This window comes from Amblyraja radiata, chromosome 39 (assembly GCF_010909765.2).
Source record: "Amblyraja radiata isolate CabotCenter1 chromosome 39, sAmbRad1.1.pri, whole genome shotgun sequence".
Classification (NCBI taxonomy): domain Eukaryota; kingdom Metazoa; phylum Chordata; class Chondrichthyes; order Rajiformes; family Rajidae; genus Amblyraja; species Amblyraja radiata.
In genome coordinates, this window is record NC_045994.1 from 7,587,855 (window position 1) to 7,601,009 (window position 13,155).

The window sequence follows — 13,155 nt, forward strand, 5'->3', positions numbered from 1 at the left end:
TGGTGTAGCGGTAGAGCTACTGCTTACAGCGCCAGACACTCGGATTGGATTCTGACTATGTGTGCTTGTTTGCATGTCCGGCCCCCCCCCCCCCCCCCCCCCGTGACCTGCGTGGGTTTTCTCAGAGATCTTCAGTTTCAAGTTCAAGTGAGTTTATTGTCATGTGTCCCTGTATAGGACAATGAAATTCTCGCTTTGCATCAGCACACAGAACATAGTAGGCATTTACTACAAAACAGATAAGTGTGTCCATATACCATAATATAAATATATACACACATGAATAAATAAACTGATAAAGTGCAAATAACAGAAAATGGGTTATTAATAATCAGAGTTTTGTCCGAGCCAGGTTTAATAGCCTGATGGCTGTGGGGAAGTAGCTATTCCTGAACCTGGTCGTTGCAGTCTTCAGGCTCCTGTACCTTCTACCTGAAGGTAGCAGGGAGATGAGTGTGTGGCCAGGGTGGTGTGGGTCTTTGATGATACTGCCAGCCTTTTTGAGGCAGCAACTGCGATAAATCCCCTCGATGGAAGGAAGGTCAGAGCCTCGCACACTCCAAGGATGTGCAGTAGCGCTAATGTGTGGGGATCACCGGTCAGTGCGGACTTGGTGGGCCGTAGGGCCTGTTTCTCTAAACTAAACTAAAATGTGGTCATACTTATGCTCGGCTTGTTTTAGGACCTCTTACTCAAAGGTTGGTTGCCTGCTCCATCTCTGTTCACAGGTCAAATTCCCATGACACCTTTTCCAAATAAGTGGAATCCTGGTGTCCTGACTCTCACTTTGAGAGTTCAAAGAGTAACCTACCTGAGAAATGAAGGTACTCCTCTTATATTTAGGGGCGGCACAGTGATACAGCGGTAGAGTTGCTGCCTTACAGAGCAAGAGTCCCAGGTTCGATCCTGACTATGGGTGCTGTCTGCACGCAGGTTGCGTGTTCTCCACGTGACTGCGTGGGTGCTTCACTTTCCCCCCACATTCCAAAGACCTACAGGTTAATTGGCTTCGGTAAAAATTGTGAATTGTTCCTAACGTGTAGGGTAGTGTTTATTGTGCGGGGTGATTGCTGGTTGGCACAGACTCTGGGCCGAATGGCTTGTATTTCTCAACTCAGAACTAAACCATGGCTGCAAGAAGGTCCTGCAAGATGCTGGTTTAAATTGAAGATAGAAACAAAAAGCTGGAGTAACTCAGCGGGACAGACAGCATCTCTGGAGAGAAGGAATCGGTGACGTTTCGGGTCGAGACCTTTCTTCAGACTGCAATGGTTAGGTATGGGTTGGATCACTCTCTAACCCTGCTATCGCATGCGTTTACCACAAGAGGCCCCTCTTTCACCATTCTTGCATTATCCGCATGGGAGCTGTGTAATTTGTCAATTCACCAGTGACCATTTTTATATTGATGTGTTTAAGAAGGAACTGCAGATGCTGGTAAATCGAAAGTACACAAAAATGCTGGAGAAACTCAGCGGGTGCAGCAGTATTTATGGAGCGAAGGAAATAGGCAACGTTTCGTCCCGAAACGTTGCCTATTTCCTTCGCTCCATAGAAGCTGCTGCACCCGCTGAGTTTCTCCAGCATTTTTATAATGATGTCAGTTAAATAAAATGTGGAGTTGAATGTTAAAAACATTTAAGCATAGGATTGCAATGTAATTAAATTCAAAGATAGACAATAGTGCTGGAGTAGTTCAGCGGGTCAGGCAGCATGTCTAGAGAAAAAGGATGATGGGCGATGTTTTGGGTCAGGGCACTTCTTCAGACCTTAGAGTAACCCATCTTTTTTCTCCAGAGATACTGCCTGACCCACTGAGTTATTGCAGCACTTTGTGTTTAACTTTTCTATAAACTAGCATCTGCAGTTCTTTTTTTTTTCTACAATGCAGTTGAATTATTCTGCAAAGTCATGTTCACTGATCTCTAATCAAGCAAGCTTGAGCTGAGACCTTCAAGCTTTGAGCCTGACCAGCGTAGTTTTTCCATTGGTGATAAATGAGCTGCTGCTGTTGGAAGCGGAGGTTTTTGTCAGTCTCCCTACCTGCTTCCACTACCTGCAACCTCCAGGAACCGCACGGAAACCTTGGGTGGAGCGCAAAGTCTCCGGAGGTTTCCGTTCAGGTTTCCTAAGTGGGACAGGGGCATTTAACTCACTGAGGATGAAATACTCAGACTGGGAGCTGTACTGAAACATTACCATGCCCCATTGCAATCCAAACGCAGAGGTGAGGTGAAAGAAACCTCCCGGTACCACAGAGTGACACAGCATGGGTCCTTTGGTCACCACAGAGTGACACAATGCATGAGTCCTTTGGTCCACTGATCCTTTCACCATCAAACATCCCATTTACACTCATACCAATTTCTTCCCCCATTCTCATCAAGTTGCCACGGGCTTCTATATCTTATCTACACCCTTGGAGAATTGACAGTGCCCTATTAACCGATAACCACATCTTTGGTACAGTATGTGGGAGGAAGCCAGAGAAGGCTGAATGAAACCCTTGCAGTTACAGAGGGAACATGTGAATTCCACAGAGATTCTACAGAGCTGGAGGTTAGGATCGATCAAGGTTGCTGGGGCTTGGGGTTCTGAGGGACCTGATTATTCTTGAACCTGGAGTTAACAGGCAGAAACAACAAGCATTCGTGATAGTAGACAGTATGTTGGCTTTTATTGCAAAGAGAATTAGAGGCAATATTTCCCCCTTCAGCTGATTTGATCGGTAGTTAGGACCATGAAAGACTTGGTCAATGTCCCCAGAAAAAAAATTATCCACTGCCTAAGTCTCTCATGGTGCAGGTGTCACCAACATCTGCTCTGCCCCAACTTTTCGTCTCCTTGCGTCCCATTACCACTCTCTTGAATTGCCTCATCATCTCTTTTGTGTCATTCAATATCTCATGCTTTCCACCAAGAGTCATCTCAGACCTTCCATTTTGTTCGAAGATAAACATAAATAGCTGGAGTAACTCAGCGGGACAGGCAGCAACTCTGGAGAGAAGGAATGGGTGACGTTTCGGGTCGAGACCCTTCTTCAGACCCCTTCTTCCCATCTTCTGCATCTTTAAAATCAGTCCTTCTATTTCTATCTCTACAGATGATGCCTGATCCCTTATGCTTTCTGATATATTTCAGAAACCACAAACTTGTTGCAGCCTTTTGCTTTTCACTTTAAAGAATGTTATGCTGTTCAGGGAGAAAATAGCAATGGAGAAAATAGTACTGGCTGTGATCATGTTGATCAAGACCATCCAGCATGTTAAAAAAGAATGGCTATTAGGCTGGTGTCCCATATGGTCCATGAAATGATGATATTGGCAGTCGGGTATCCATGCAGATCAGGTTTTTGGAGATCAAACTTGTTTACAGCTGAAGAGAAAGAATCTAAATATTGTTTCTTGGACAACTGGAAAATTGGACATAGACCAATTTAACAACTTTAGAGGTTGGACAATCTGGTTTGAAACAACTCCAAGCTGACTATAATTTTTTATATTATATGTATTTCATGCATTTTATGTGTTGGATTCATTGCTTCAGCTTGATGTTTGTGCTGGCATCGTATATCCCAACTGGTCTGAATAACTGATACGTGACAACATGCTTCAGTCTACATCTGGTTATTTCATATTCATGTTGGTCATAGTACAAAGGTTGCTGGTTTCTCAGCCTCTCCATAAATCAAGGGCCATGAAGGGAAGGATAATGAGAGTGTTTGAAGTTTGAAGTATCTTGGCTTTTGAGCTGATTCTTTTTTTCCCCACAAATACTGCCTGACTTATGGAGTGTTTTTTTTTTTAGCACTTTTGTTTTTTATTATGAAACGACATTTGCTTTTTTTTTAAAAATGTTGTGGTTCACCCAGCAGTTTGTCTTGTGGTTAGCCCAAGAAAATATTTGTATTATTCACTGTAAAATGTATGCGTCATTCTGGAAGGGACTGAAAAAGGAGAGGCAACGTGGACACCTTGTCTGACAGAAGAGATCAGAGAGTTCATCTAATTAAAGTAGATTTGATAGAATACAATTTTTTGGAACATGAGCTGTGAATCATGCGTTTTGGAACATTGTCTGCATTCTGTTAAACTTGAGGCAGAGCAGTAAAACATGACATTATATTACTGATAGAATAAATAGGGTTTCAAAACATGATTTGATTTTTATGATTGCTCTGAAGTTTATATGGGAGAAGACACATGTACTTTAAACACTGAAAGGGTTTGAAGCCCCCCCGCAATGAGATATATGCTTGAGTAAATTTTGGACTGGATTTCATACCATGCAATTCTCTCAGTGCAGAGCACTTTGCAGCTACTGAAGGTATTATTCAGTCCAGTTATTGTTGTAATGCCGAGAACAGGGCAGTTAGTGTGTGCATTCCAACCTCATACAAACAGTAGTAACATGATCTGTGTTGGTTCAATAGTTCTTTGGGGGCTGTGGGATGGTTGTTATAGGAGAACTCTTTGTCCTCTCTTCCTCTACTCAAGGTTTACTGCCTGAGAAATGTACTGTCTCGCCCAAAAGACAGCATTTTATTGGAGCCGAAGGTAGACATAAAATGCTGGAGTAACGCAGCGGTCAGGCATCTCTGGAGAACTACTCCTTGACGTTTCCGGTCGAGACCCTTCTTCAGACTGTGGGGTCGAGAAGTAAGACCCTTCTTCAGACTTCAGAAGAAGGGCATCGACCCAAAACATCACCTACTCCTTTTCTCCAGAGATGCCTCCTGACCCGCTGAGTTCCCCCACAATTTTGTGTCGTATCTTCGGTATAAACCAGCATCTGCAGTTCGTTCCTACACGTTTCATTGTCGCCAACTTGATAATCTGCCAAAGTTTCTGTAGTGGACTTGACCTCTAATCTTTTAGCCGAGAACTAAGCATGGGATTGAAGACAGTTGAGCTGCAATAACTTAAGATATCCTCTCCTCTTCACACCGAACGGCTGTGTTCCTGCCAATTTTGCAGTGGAAATTATGAAGCATCTTATCTGTGCAAAATGTCCACGCAGTTATTTGGAAAGCCTCATGTCTGAGCTTTGACAGTGAAATATGGTTGTGCCATAATTTGACTGGGTTCCTATCTTCTGAGCTTTGAGAACTTGAGTTCATAATAAACACAGCTACACATTAACTCACAGTCCTGACTCACATCCAGATCTTTTCACCAATCAGCAGTGTACTTCATCCCTGTTCTGGCAATGTTTCGATCAAATATTCTCCATGGTTACAGACCTCGCAATGTCTGTAATCTTCTCCTGCTCTTCAGTGCCATAAAATCTCTGCATTCCTCCAATTCTGCTGTCTTGGACATCCCTGTGTTCCATCGCTGCAGTGCTGGGGACTGCACTTTCTATTGAGACATGAGGCTGCTGGAATCTTGAGCAAAAAACAAAATATTGGAGGAATTCAGCGGGCCAGGCAGCATTCGACGACACCACATGTTTCAATTCAGATTGCTGAAGGGTCATAAGTTTATACGTGATAGGATCAGAATCAGGCCACTCAAGTCTACTCCGCCATTCAATCTTGTTTGATCTACCCCTCAACCCCATTCTCCTGCCTTCTCCCCATAACCCCTGACACACGCACTAATCAAGAATGTATCTGTCTCTGCCTTAAAAATATCCATTGATTTGGTCTCTGCAGACTTCTGTGGCAATGAACTTCACAGATTCACCACCCTCTGACTAAGGTATGTTCCTGATGTTTGGGGAGTCCAGAACCAGGGGCCACAGTTTAAGAATAAGGAGTAAGCCATTTAGAACGGAGGCGAGGAAACATTTTTTCTCACAGAGAGTGGTGAGTCTGTGGAATTCTCTGCCAGGGGAGCAGGTTCTCTGGATGCTTTCAAGAGAGAGCTAGATAAAGCTCTGAAAGATATCGGAGTCAGGTGGTATGGGGAGAAGGCAGGAACGGGGTACTGATTGGGTTTGATCAGCCATGATCACATTGAATGGCGGTGCTGGCTCGAAGGGCCAAATGGCCTACTCCTGCACCTATTGTCTATTGTCTAGTGTCTAATGAAATTCCGCTTCATTTCCTTCCTTTTCTACTGAGGCTATAACCTCTGGTCGTAGACTCTCCTATTCGTGGAAACATCTTCTCCACACCCACTATATCCAGGCCTTCCAGTGTCCTGACCTGAGATGTCATCTCTATTTCCCTCCACAGATGCTGCCTGTAAATTCGTCCACCAGCTTGTTTTGTGTTTTCTGTTGCCCTGATTATTGGAATTCGATCAAAGAACATCACTGCCTCTCCACTTCACTCATTAAGCATCACATTGGGCATCCATGCGCTCCCTCATGGTGCCAACCCAAAGTTGTCTTTCTCCACTTTGAATGTCCATGGGCCAGGGGTTCCCAGGAGTCGGTGAGGTTGTTGCACTTTCCCAAGGAGACCGAGAGAGCATTCATGAATATTTTCATCTGTTCATTTAGTAATCACATTTCCCACAAAGAATTACCCAATATAGTGTGCATGTATCGAGAGTTTGTGCGTATGCAAGAGTTTGTGTGCGTGTTGATTTTTGTGTGGAGGTATTTGATGTTTGCGTTTGAATCTGTGTAGGGATTGTGTGTGTCTGTGTGTGAGTGTTTTGTAGCTTGTAGAAAAACACAAAGTGCTGGAGTAACTCAGCAGCTAAGGCAGCATCTCTGCAGAACATGTATAGAGGACGTTTTGCGGTCGGGACCTTTCTTCAGACTATGGCTTGTATATTGTTTTAGAATAGGTTTGTATTTGGTTGCCAGGTCTGATTAGTTATGTGCCTTTTCATACCTCTAGTTTCCCTTTTCCCCTAAGTCGCAGTCTGAAGAAGGGTCTCGAACCGAAAAATCAGCTATTCCTTTTCACCAGATGTGCTGCCTGACCGACTGAGTTACTCCCAGCATTTTATGCCTCTTGTGTGCTTTGTGTGTTTATATGTATGCCTTTCTTGTGCAAGTCTGGTGTGTGCTTACATGTTGTGTGAGGGGCTTTGTGCGTGTGCGTCAAGTGTGTTTTATTGTCATATGTCCCAGATAGAACAATGAAATCCTGTGCAGCAGCACAACAGAATATGTAAACATAGTACGCTGTGAACAATAAACTAAACAAGCTGAAGATCGATGCAAAATGCTGGAGTAACTCAGCGGGACAGCCAGCGTCTCTGGAGAGAAGGAACGGGTGACGTTTCTGGTTGAGACCCTTCTTCAATAAACAAGCTGACTGGCTAGCATGCAACAAAAGCTTTTCACTGGACCTCGGTACACGCGACAATAAACTGAACTAAACTGAAAAACTGTTCAGTGTACACACACGCACACGCACAATAATAGTGCAAAACCCAATGCCCCCAAGTCTATGTAGTTCAGCTTATTTGGAGGTTGCAGTGTTTAACAGCTTCATGGGTGTAAAAGGAAGAAGTTGTTCCCAAACCTGGACGGTGTGTGTGTGTGTGTGTCTGTCTGTGTCTGTCTGTGTCTGTCTGTGTCTGTCCGTGTCTGTCCGTGTCTGTCCGTGTCTGTCCGTGTCTGTCCGTGTCTGTCCGTGTCTGTCCGTGTCTGTCCGTGTCTGTCCGTGTCTGTGTCTGTGTCTGTGTCTGTGTCTCTGTCTCTGTCTCTGTCTCTGTCTCTGTCTCTGTCTCTGTCTCTGTCTCTGTCTCTGTCTCTGTGTGGCTGTGTGAGAGAGATCCAACTGTATGACTTCTGCGACCTCTCCCCCCGATGCCATCCATGTTCCGCCTTCAGGACACATCACATCTGGAAACTGTTTTGTGGGGACGGGGGGCAGTTTTGAGGGAATCCCTTTGCCGATTGGTTGCTGCTGTTCGCTGCATTACATCATCGGCCGGCCGGCAGGGCGGGGGAAAGTGACAGGACACTGGGAGATCGATCCAGCAGTGGGTCGGAGCATCTGAACTGGGCGAAGTGTGGAGAAGAGGCAGCCGAACGGTACCAACTCTCTGAATTAACCAGAGACCAGGACCTCAGTCGAGAGAGAGAGAGAGCGAGCGAGCGAGAACTGCTGGATAACGGTATCCCAGTAAGTACATGGAGGGGGTCTATCTGTGAAGTTAATCCATGTGCTAGAAACTTACACTGTTCTTAACATAATATGACTTGCGAGATTTTCAAATTTCCAGAGTCTTCAATTGTCGATGGAAACACATTTGCAGACGCCTGCAACCATTTCAGCGATAACTTCAAGGCGTGAAAATATTTAGGGGGACGGCGGCGAGGGTTGAAGATGTGTGGGGGTTGGGGGATGTGGGGGTGGGGGCATTATTAACTTTATTGCACAGGCTCCCAGTGTGTTCGGTTTGACCTATTGAACCTTAGCCACGTCCTGTTACATTCGTCCCGTCGTCGTCCCCCCTCCCCCCCCCCCCCCCCCCCCCCAGCTCTCGACCAAACCGCTCCCCACTTCAGACTGCAAGTGAGAATTTCATTGTTCCATCTGGGACATATGGCGATTAAATCCTCTCGACTATTGACTGCGGGAGGGAAAGTTGTAGAAAGGAGAGGACTCCGGTTGTAAATCTGAGACGGTTACTTCCTTCTCGCACTCCGACAAAGAACCGCAAGAACCCTCCCCCACCTCCCCCCCCCCCCCCCCCCCCCCCACCCCCCCACACACACACACACACAATTCGAGGTAGATAACTTTCTCTTAAATACGATACGATAGAACTTTATTTATCCCAGGAGGGAAATTGATCTGTCAACAGCCATAAAATACACAAAATACATTAAATTAAATTAAAAAACTGGGGCACCCAGACTTTCAAGGGAATTGAAGAGCAGCCTCGTTACCTACAGAGGAGAGAGCTTGTGGAAGGTAGACAAAAGTGCTGGAGAAACTCAACGGGTGCAGCAGCATCTATGGAGCGAAGGAAATAGGCAACGTTTCGTCCCGAAACGTTGCCTATTTCCTTCGTTCCATAGATGCTGCTGCACCCGCTGAGTTTCTCCAGCACTTTTGTCTACCTTCGATTTTCCAGCATATGCAGTTCCTTCTTAAACTTCCTTCTTAAACAAGAGAGCCTTCTTAAACAGTTCCTTCTTAAACAAGAGAACTGGCTCCCTGCTGCGAGCGTTTCAAATTTCGAGAGTCTTCAATTATCATTTATACCGACGCGGTACAATTACATTCTGAAGATAGACTCGACATGCTGGAGTAACTCAGCGGGTCAGGCTGCATCCCTGGAGAAAAAACTTATAGATGTCGTTTCGACAACAGGATCTCAATCCCAACCTATTCATTGTCTCCAGAGATCCTGCCTGACCCGTTAAGTTGCAGGGGAATTTTGAGTAAAGACGGGGGAGAGAACGGAATGCAGTTTTGGTGATTAAAGTCAGGCAAATGCCCCTGTCCCACTTAGGAAACCTGAACGGAAACCTCTGGAGACTTTGCGCCCCACCCAAGACTTCCGTGCGGTTCCCGGAGGTTGCAGGTGGTTGCTGGTAGTTGAAGCAGGTAGGGAGACTGACAAAAACCTCCGGGAACCGCACGGAAACCTTAGGTGGGGAGCAAAGTCTCCAGAGGTTTCCGTTCAGGTTTCTGTTTTTCTCTCCACAGCCACCCTCTAACTTGTTGGGTTTTATTCCACATTTTTCCTTCGTGTTTCAGATTCTTTACGCCTGCAGGATTTTGCTCTTGTAATTGGATTCTGTGCTATCTATGAGCACTGTGTTTTTTTTCTGTGCAGCTTTTTGTACGTGGGAAGCAGATTTTGGCTAAGAAGCGATGCCTTGAATCTCACAATTATGCAGCATCTCCGGGGGTTATGGATAGGGGGGTTTTCGGGTCAGGACTCCAGACTGATTAGAAGGGTCCCGATATGAAACGTCGCCCATCCATGTCCTCCTGAGATATTGCCTGGCCCACTGAGTTACTCCAGCACTTTGCGTTCTACTCCAGATTCCAGCATCTGTTGTTCCTCGAATCTCACTAGAACTGCATATTTTTGCACTAAATTCAGTGTAGTTTCGGTTATTATCACATGTACAGAGGTGCAGTGAAAAGCCTTTGTTGCCAGCTAGCCTGACATTACACGATTACAATACACAGTGTACTGATACATGATAAAGGGAATAATGTGAATAACGTTTAGTGCAAGATAAAGTACTGTAAATGCCGACCAAAGGTAGTCCAGGGGTCTTCAATAAGGTAGAGAGAGGTTCAGGACCCCTCTCTCTAGTTGTTGTAGGATGGTTCAGTTGCCTGATAACAGCTGGGGGAGAAACTGTCAATGAATCTGGAGGTGTGTGTTTTCGCCCTTCTGTACCTCTTGCCTGATGGGAGAGACAATAGGTGCAGGAGTAGGCCATTCGGCCCTTCGAGCCAGCGCCGCCATTCAATGTGATCATGGCTGATCATCCCCAATCAGTACCCCGTTCCTGCCTTCTCCCCATATCCCCTGACTCCGCTATTTTTAAGAGCACTGTCTAGCTCTCTCTTGAAAGCATCCAGAGAACAGGCCTCCACCGCCCTTTGAGACAGAGAAGTGGGAGTGGCCAGGGTGCAACTCGTCCTTGATCAAGCTGAAGATAGACACTAAAAGCTGGAGTAACTCAGTGGGACAGGCAGCATCTCTGGAGCGAAGGAATGGGTGATGTTCCGGGTCGAGACCCTTCTTCAGATCAAGCTGGTCGCCTTGTGGAGGATACTTTAGAGCCATATTCTTTAAGTTCATCCAAAGGGCAGCAACTAGCTCAATTCCTCTTGCTCTGTCAGTTTATATCATGTCCCTTGAGGCTGACAAACACCGTGTGTCCTGCTAGCCTCAGATTTATTAGGAAGCTAAATTGCCCCTTTTCAAATGTCTCACTTTGCTAATATTTTGTCAGCTTCTGAGCAGATAACTTTTTCTCCCTCTGAGCCAGGAAAAACCTGGATTTGAGTTCCATGCACAGAGATGACCACGTAAATCTGATTCATCACATGCAATACTAAGGGAATGTTACACAATCAGAGGAGCAGTTACAAATAACTGTCCATATTCATGTAATAGGAGCAAAAGTAGGCCATTCGGATCATTGAGTCTACTCCATTACTCAATCATGGCTGATCTATCTTTCCCTCTCAACCCCGTTCTACTGCCTTCTCCCCATAACCCTTGAGGCCAGTACCCTGTCAATCTCTACTTTATAAATACAAAATGATTTGGCCTCCACAGCCATCTGTGGCAATCAAATTCCACAGTTTCACCACTCTCTGACGAAAGAAATCCCTCCTCATCTCCTTTCTAAAGTTATGTCCTTTTATTCTGAAGCCATGCCCTTTGGTTCTAGGCTCTGCCCTAGTGGAAACATCCTCTCACATCCACATCTGGCTTTTCACTTCGATAGAGTGGAGGAATAGTGAAAGGTTGTTTAGAGGAGAGGTTACATTGAGGTCTGGGACAGATGTCAAAGGTCTCAAGAAGGGTCTCGACCCGAAATGTCACCTATCCATGTTTAAGAAAAGAACTGCAGATGCTGGTAAACTCGAAGGTAGACACAAAATGCTGGAAAAACTCAGCGGGTGAGGCAGCATCTATGGAGAGAACGAATTAGCAGCGTTTCGGGTCTGAAGAAGGGTCTCGACCTGAAATGGCGCCAATTCCTTATCTCCATAGATTCTGCCTCAACCGCTGAGTTTCTCCAGCATTTTATGTCACATATCCATGTTCTCAAGAGATGCTGCCTGACCCGCTGAGTTACTCCAGCACTTTGTGTCATTTTGTGTTCAAGGCATGTTTCTGATTGTGGTGAGGGAAGTAAATACTGTGGAATGCTTGGATTCTGTTCTGCTGGACAAAACTAGCACTGAAACATGTTAGCTGTTTTTTGAATACTACTATTTATGGCATATTTCTGTATGTAAGAGTGGTTGCTACATTTGCAACATTATGCTACTGTCTGCACTTCAGAATTGCCTTATTGCCTGTCAGGTAATTTTTACATGTCTTGAGATTCTAACCAGCACCACAAATTCTTTCATGTTCAGTAATCCAATGCCAGAAATCCTCTACTGACAGAAACATGTTTATCTTTATCTGTTTGCATGGAACAGCTGCAGAACTCTGTGGATCTTGAAATGACTGAGAGATAGTCCATGTGAATTTTCTTTTTAGACAAAGCTTTTATAACCCATCCCTGTCTGAATTACGGTCTCAACCAGAAACGTCACCCGTTCCTTCTCTCAAATGATGCTGCCTGTCCTGCTAAGTTACTCTAGCTTTCTGTGTCTACCTTCGGTTTAAACCAGCATCTGCAGTTCCCTCCTACATATAACCCATCCCTCGTTGCCTTTGAGAGGGTGGTGATGCATCTTCAGCTTGAACTGTTGCAGTCCTTCTGGTGCTGGTGCTCCCGCCATGACAATGTAAAATAAACCTGCAGATGGCAAGATCGAACTGGATCGCTGAGCTGTGCATTATCAGTACTAACTGCTGTGTCACTGTGGTGGTGATCAACTGACGATGGTCATTCTAGGGTAGTGGAAACTCCTGAGTAAAACAATGTACAATATGTTGGCGAGGCCGCATTTAGAGTATTGTGTTCAGTTTTGGTCACCCTGTTGTAGGAACAATGTTAAGCTGGAAAGGGCGCAGAGAAGATTTACATGGATGTTGCCAGGACTTAAGGGCCTGAGCTACAGGGAGAGGTTGAGCAGGCCAGGACTTTATTCCTTGGAGTGCAGGAGGATGAGGGGTGATCTTATGGAGGTGTACAAGGTCTTGAGAGGAATAGATAGGGTAAATGCACAGTCTTTTACCTAAAGTAGGGGCCTCAAGAACCAGAGGACATAGTTTTAAGGTGAGAGGAGAAAGATTTAATAGGACCCCTAGGGGCAATATGTTATACCAATGGTGGTAGGCATATGGTATGAACAGCCAGAGGTGGTAGTTGAGGCAGGTACTATCACAACACTTAAAAAACATTGGGACATGAACATAGATAGTAGAGGTTTAGAGTGAATTGGCCCAACCTAGGCAGGCGGGACTAGTGTCGATGGGGCATATTGGTCAGCAAAGGTCTGTTTCCATGCTGTATCACTGTTTAATATAACTCATGGGTTTTTAGCTTTGATCTTTGCACTCAATTGCATTTTAAAAGATTCTTTGCAGCAGGGCACATTATACATTGCAAAAAGGCTCCTGATTTTCCTTTGGATGT

General features: G+C 45.2%; 1 protein-coding gene across 2 annotated transcripts in view; it reads left to right on the forward strand.

Moving 5' to 3' along the window:
* Positions 1 to 7,754: 7,754 nt before the first annotated feature.
* The window catches only part of loxl2 (lysyl oxidase like 2), a 66,197-nt gene continuing 60,796 nt past the window's right edge, over positions 7,755 to 13,155 (forward strand). The window contains exon 1 of one of the 2 annotated variants that reach the window (XM_033014084.1): positions 7,755 to 8,035. The gene's annotated coding sequence lies outside the window, so the exon portion shown is untranslated. The remainder of the gene's footprint in view (positions 8,036 to 13,155) is intronic. The other variant, XM_033014083.1, reaches the window with a different exon arrangement.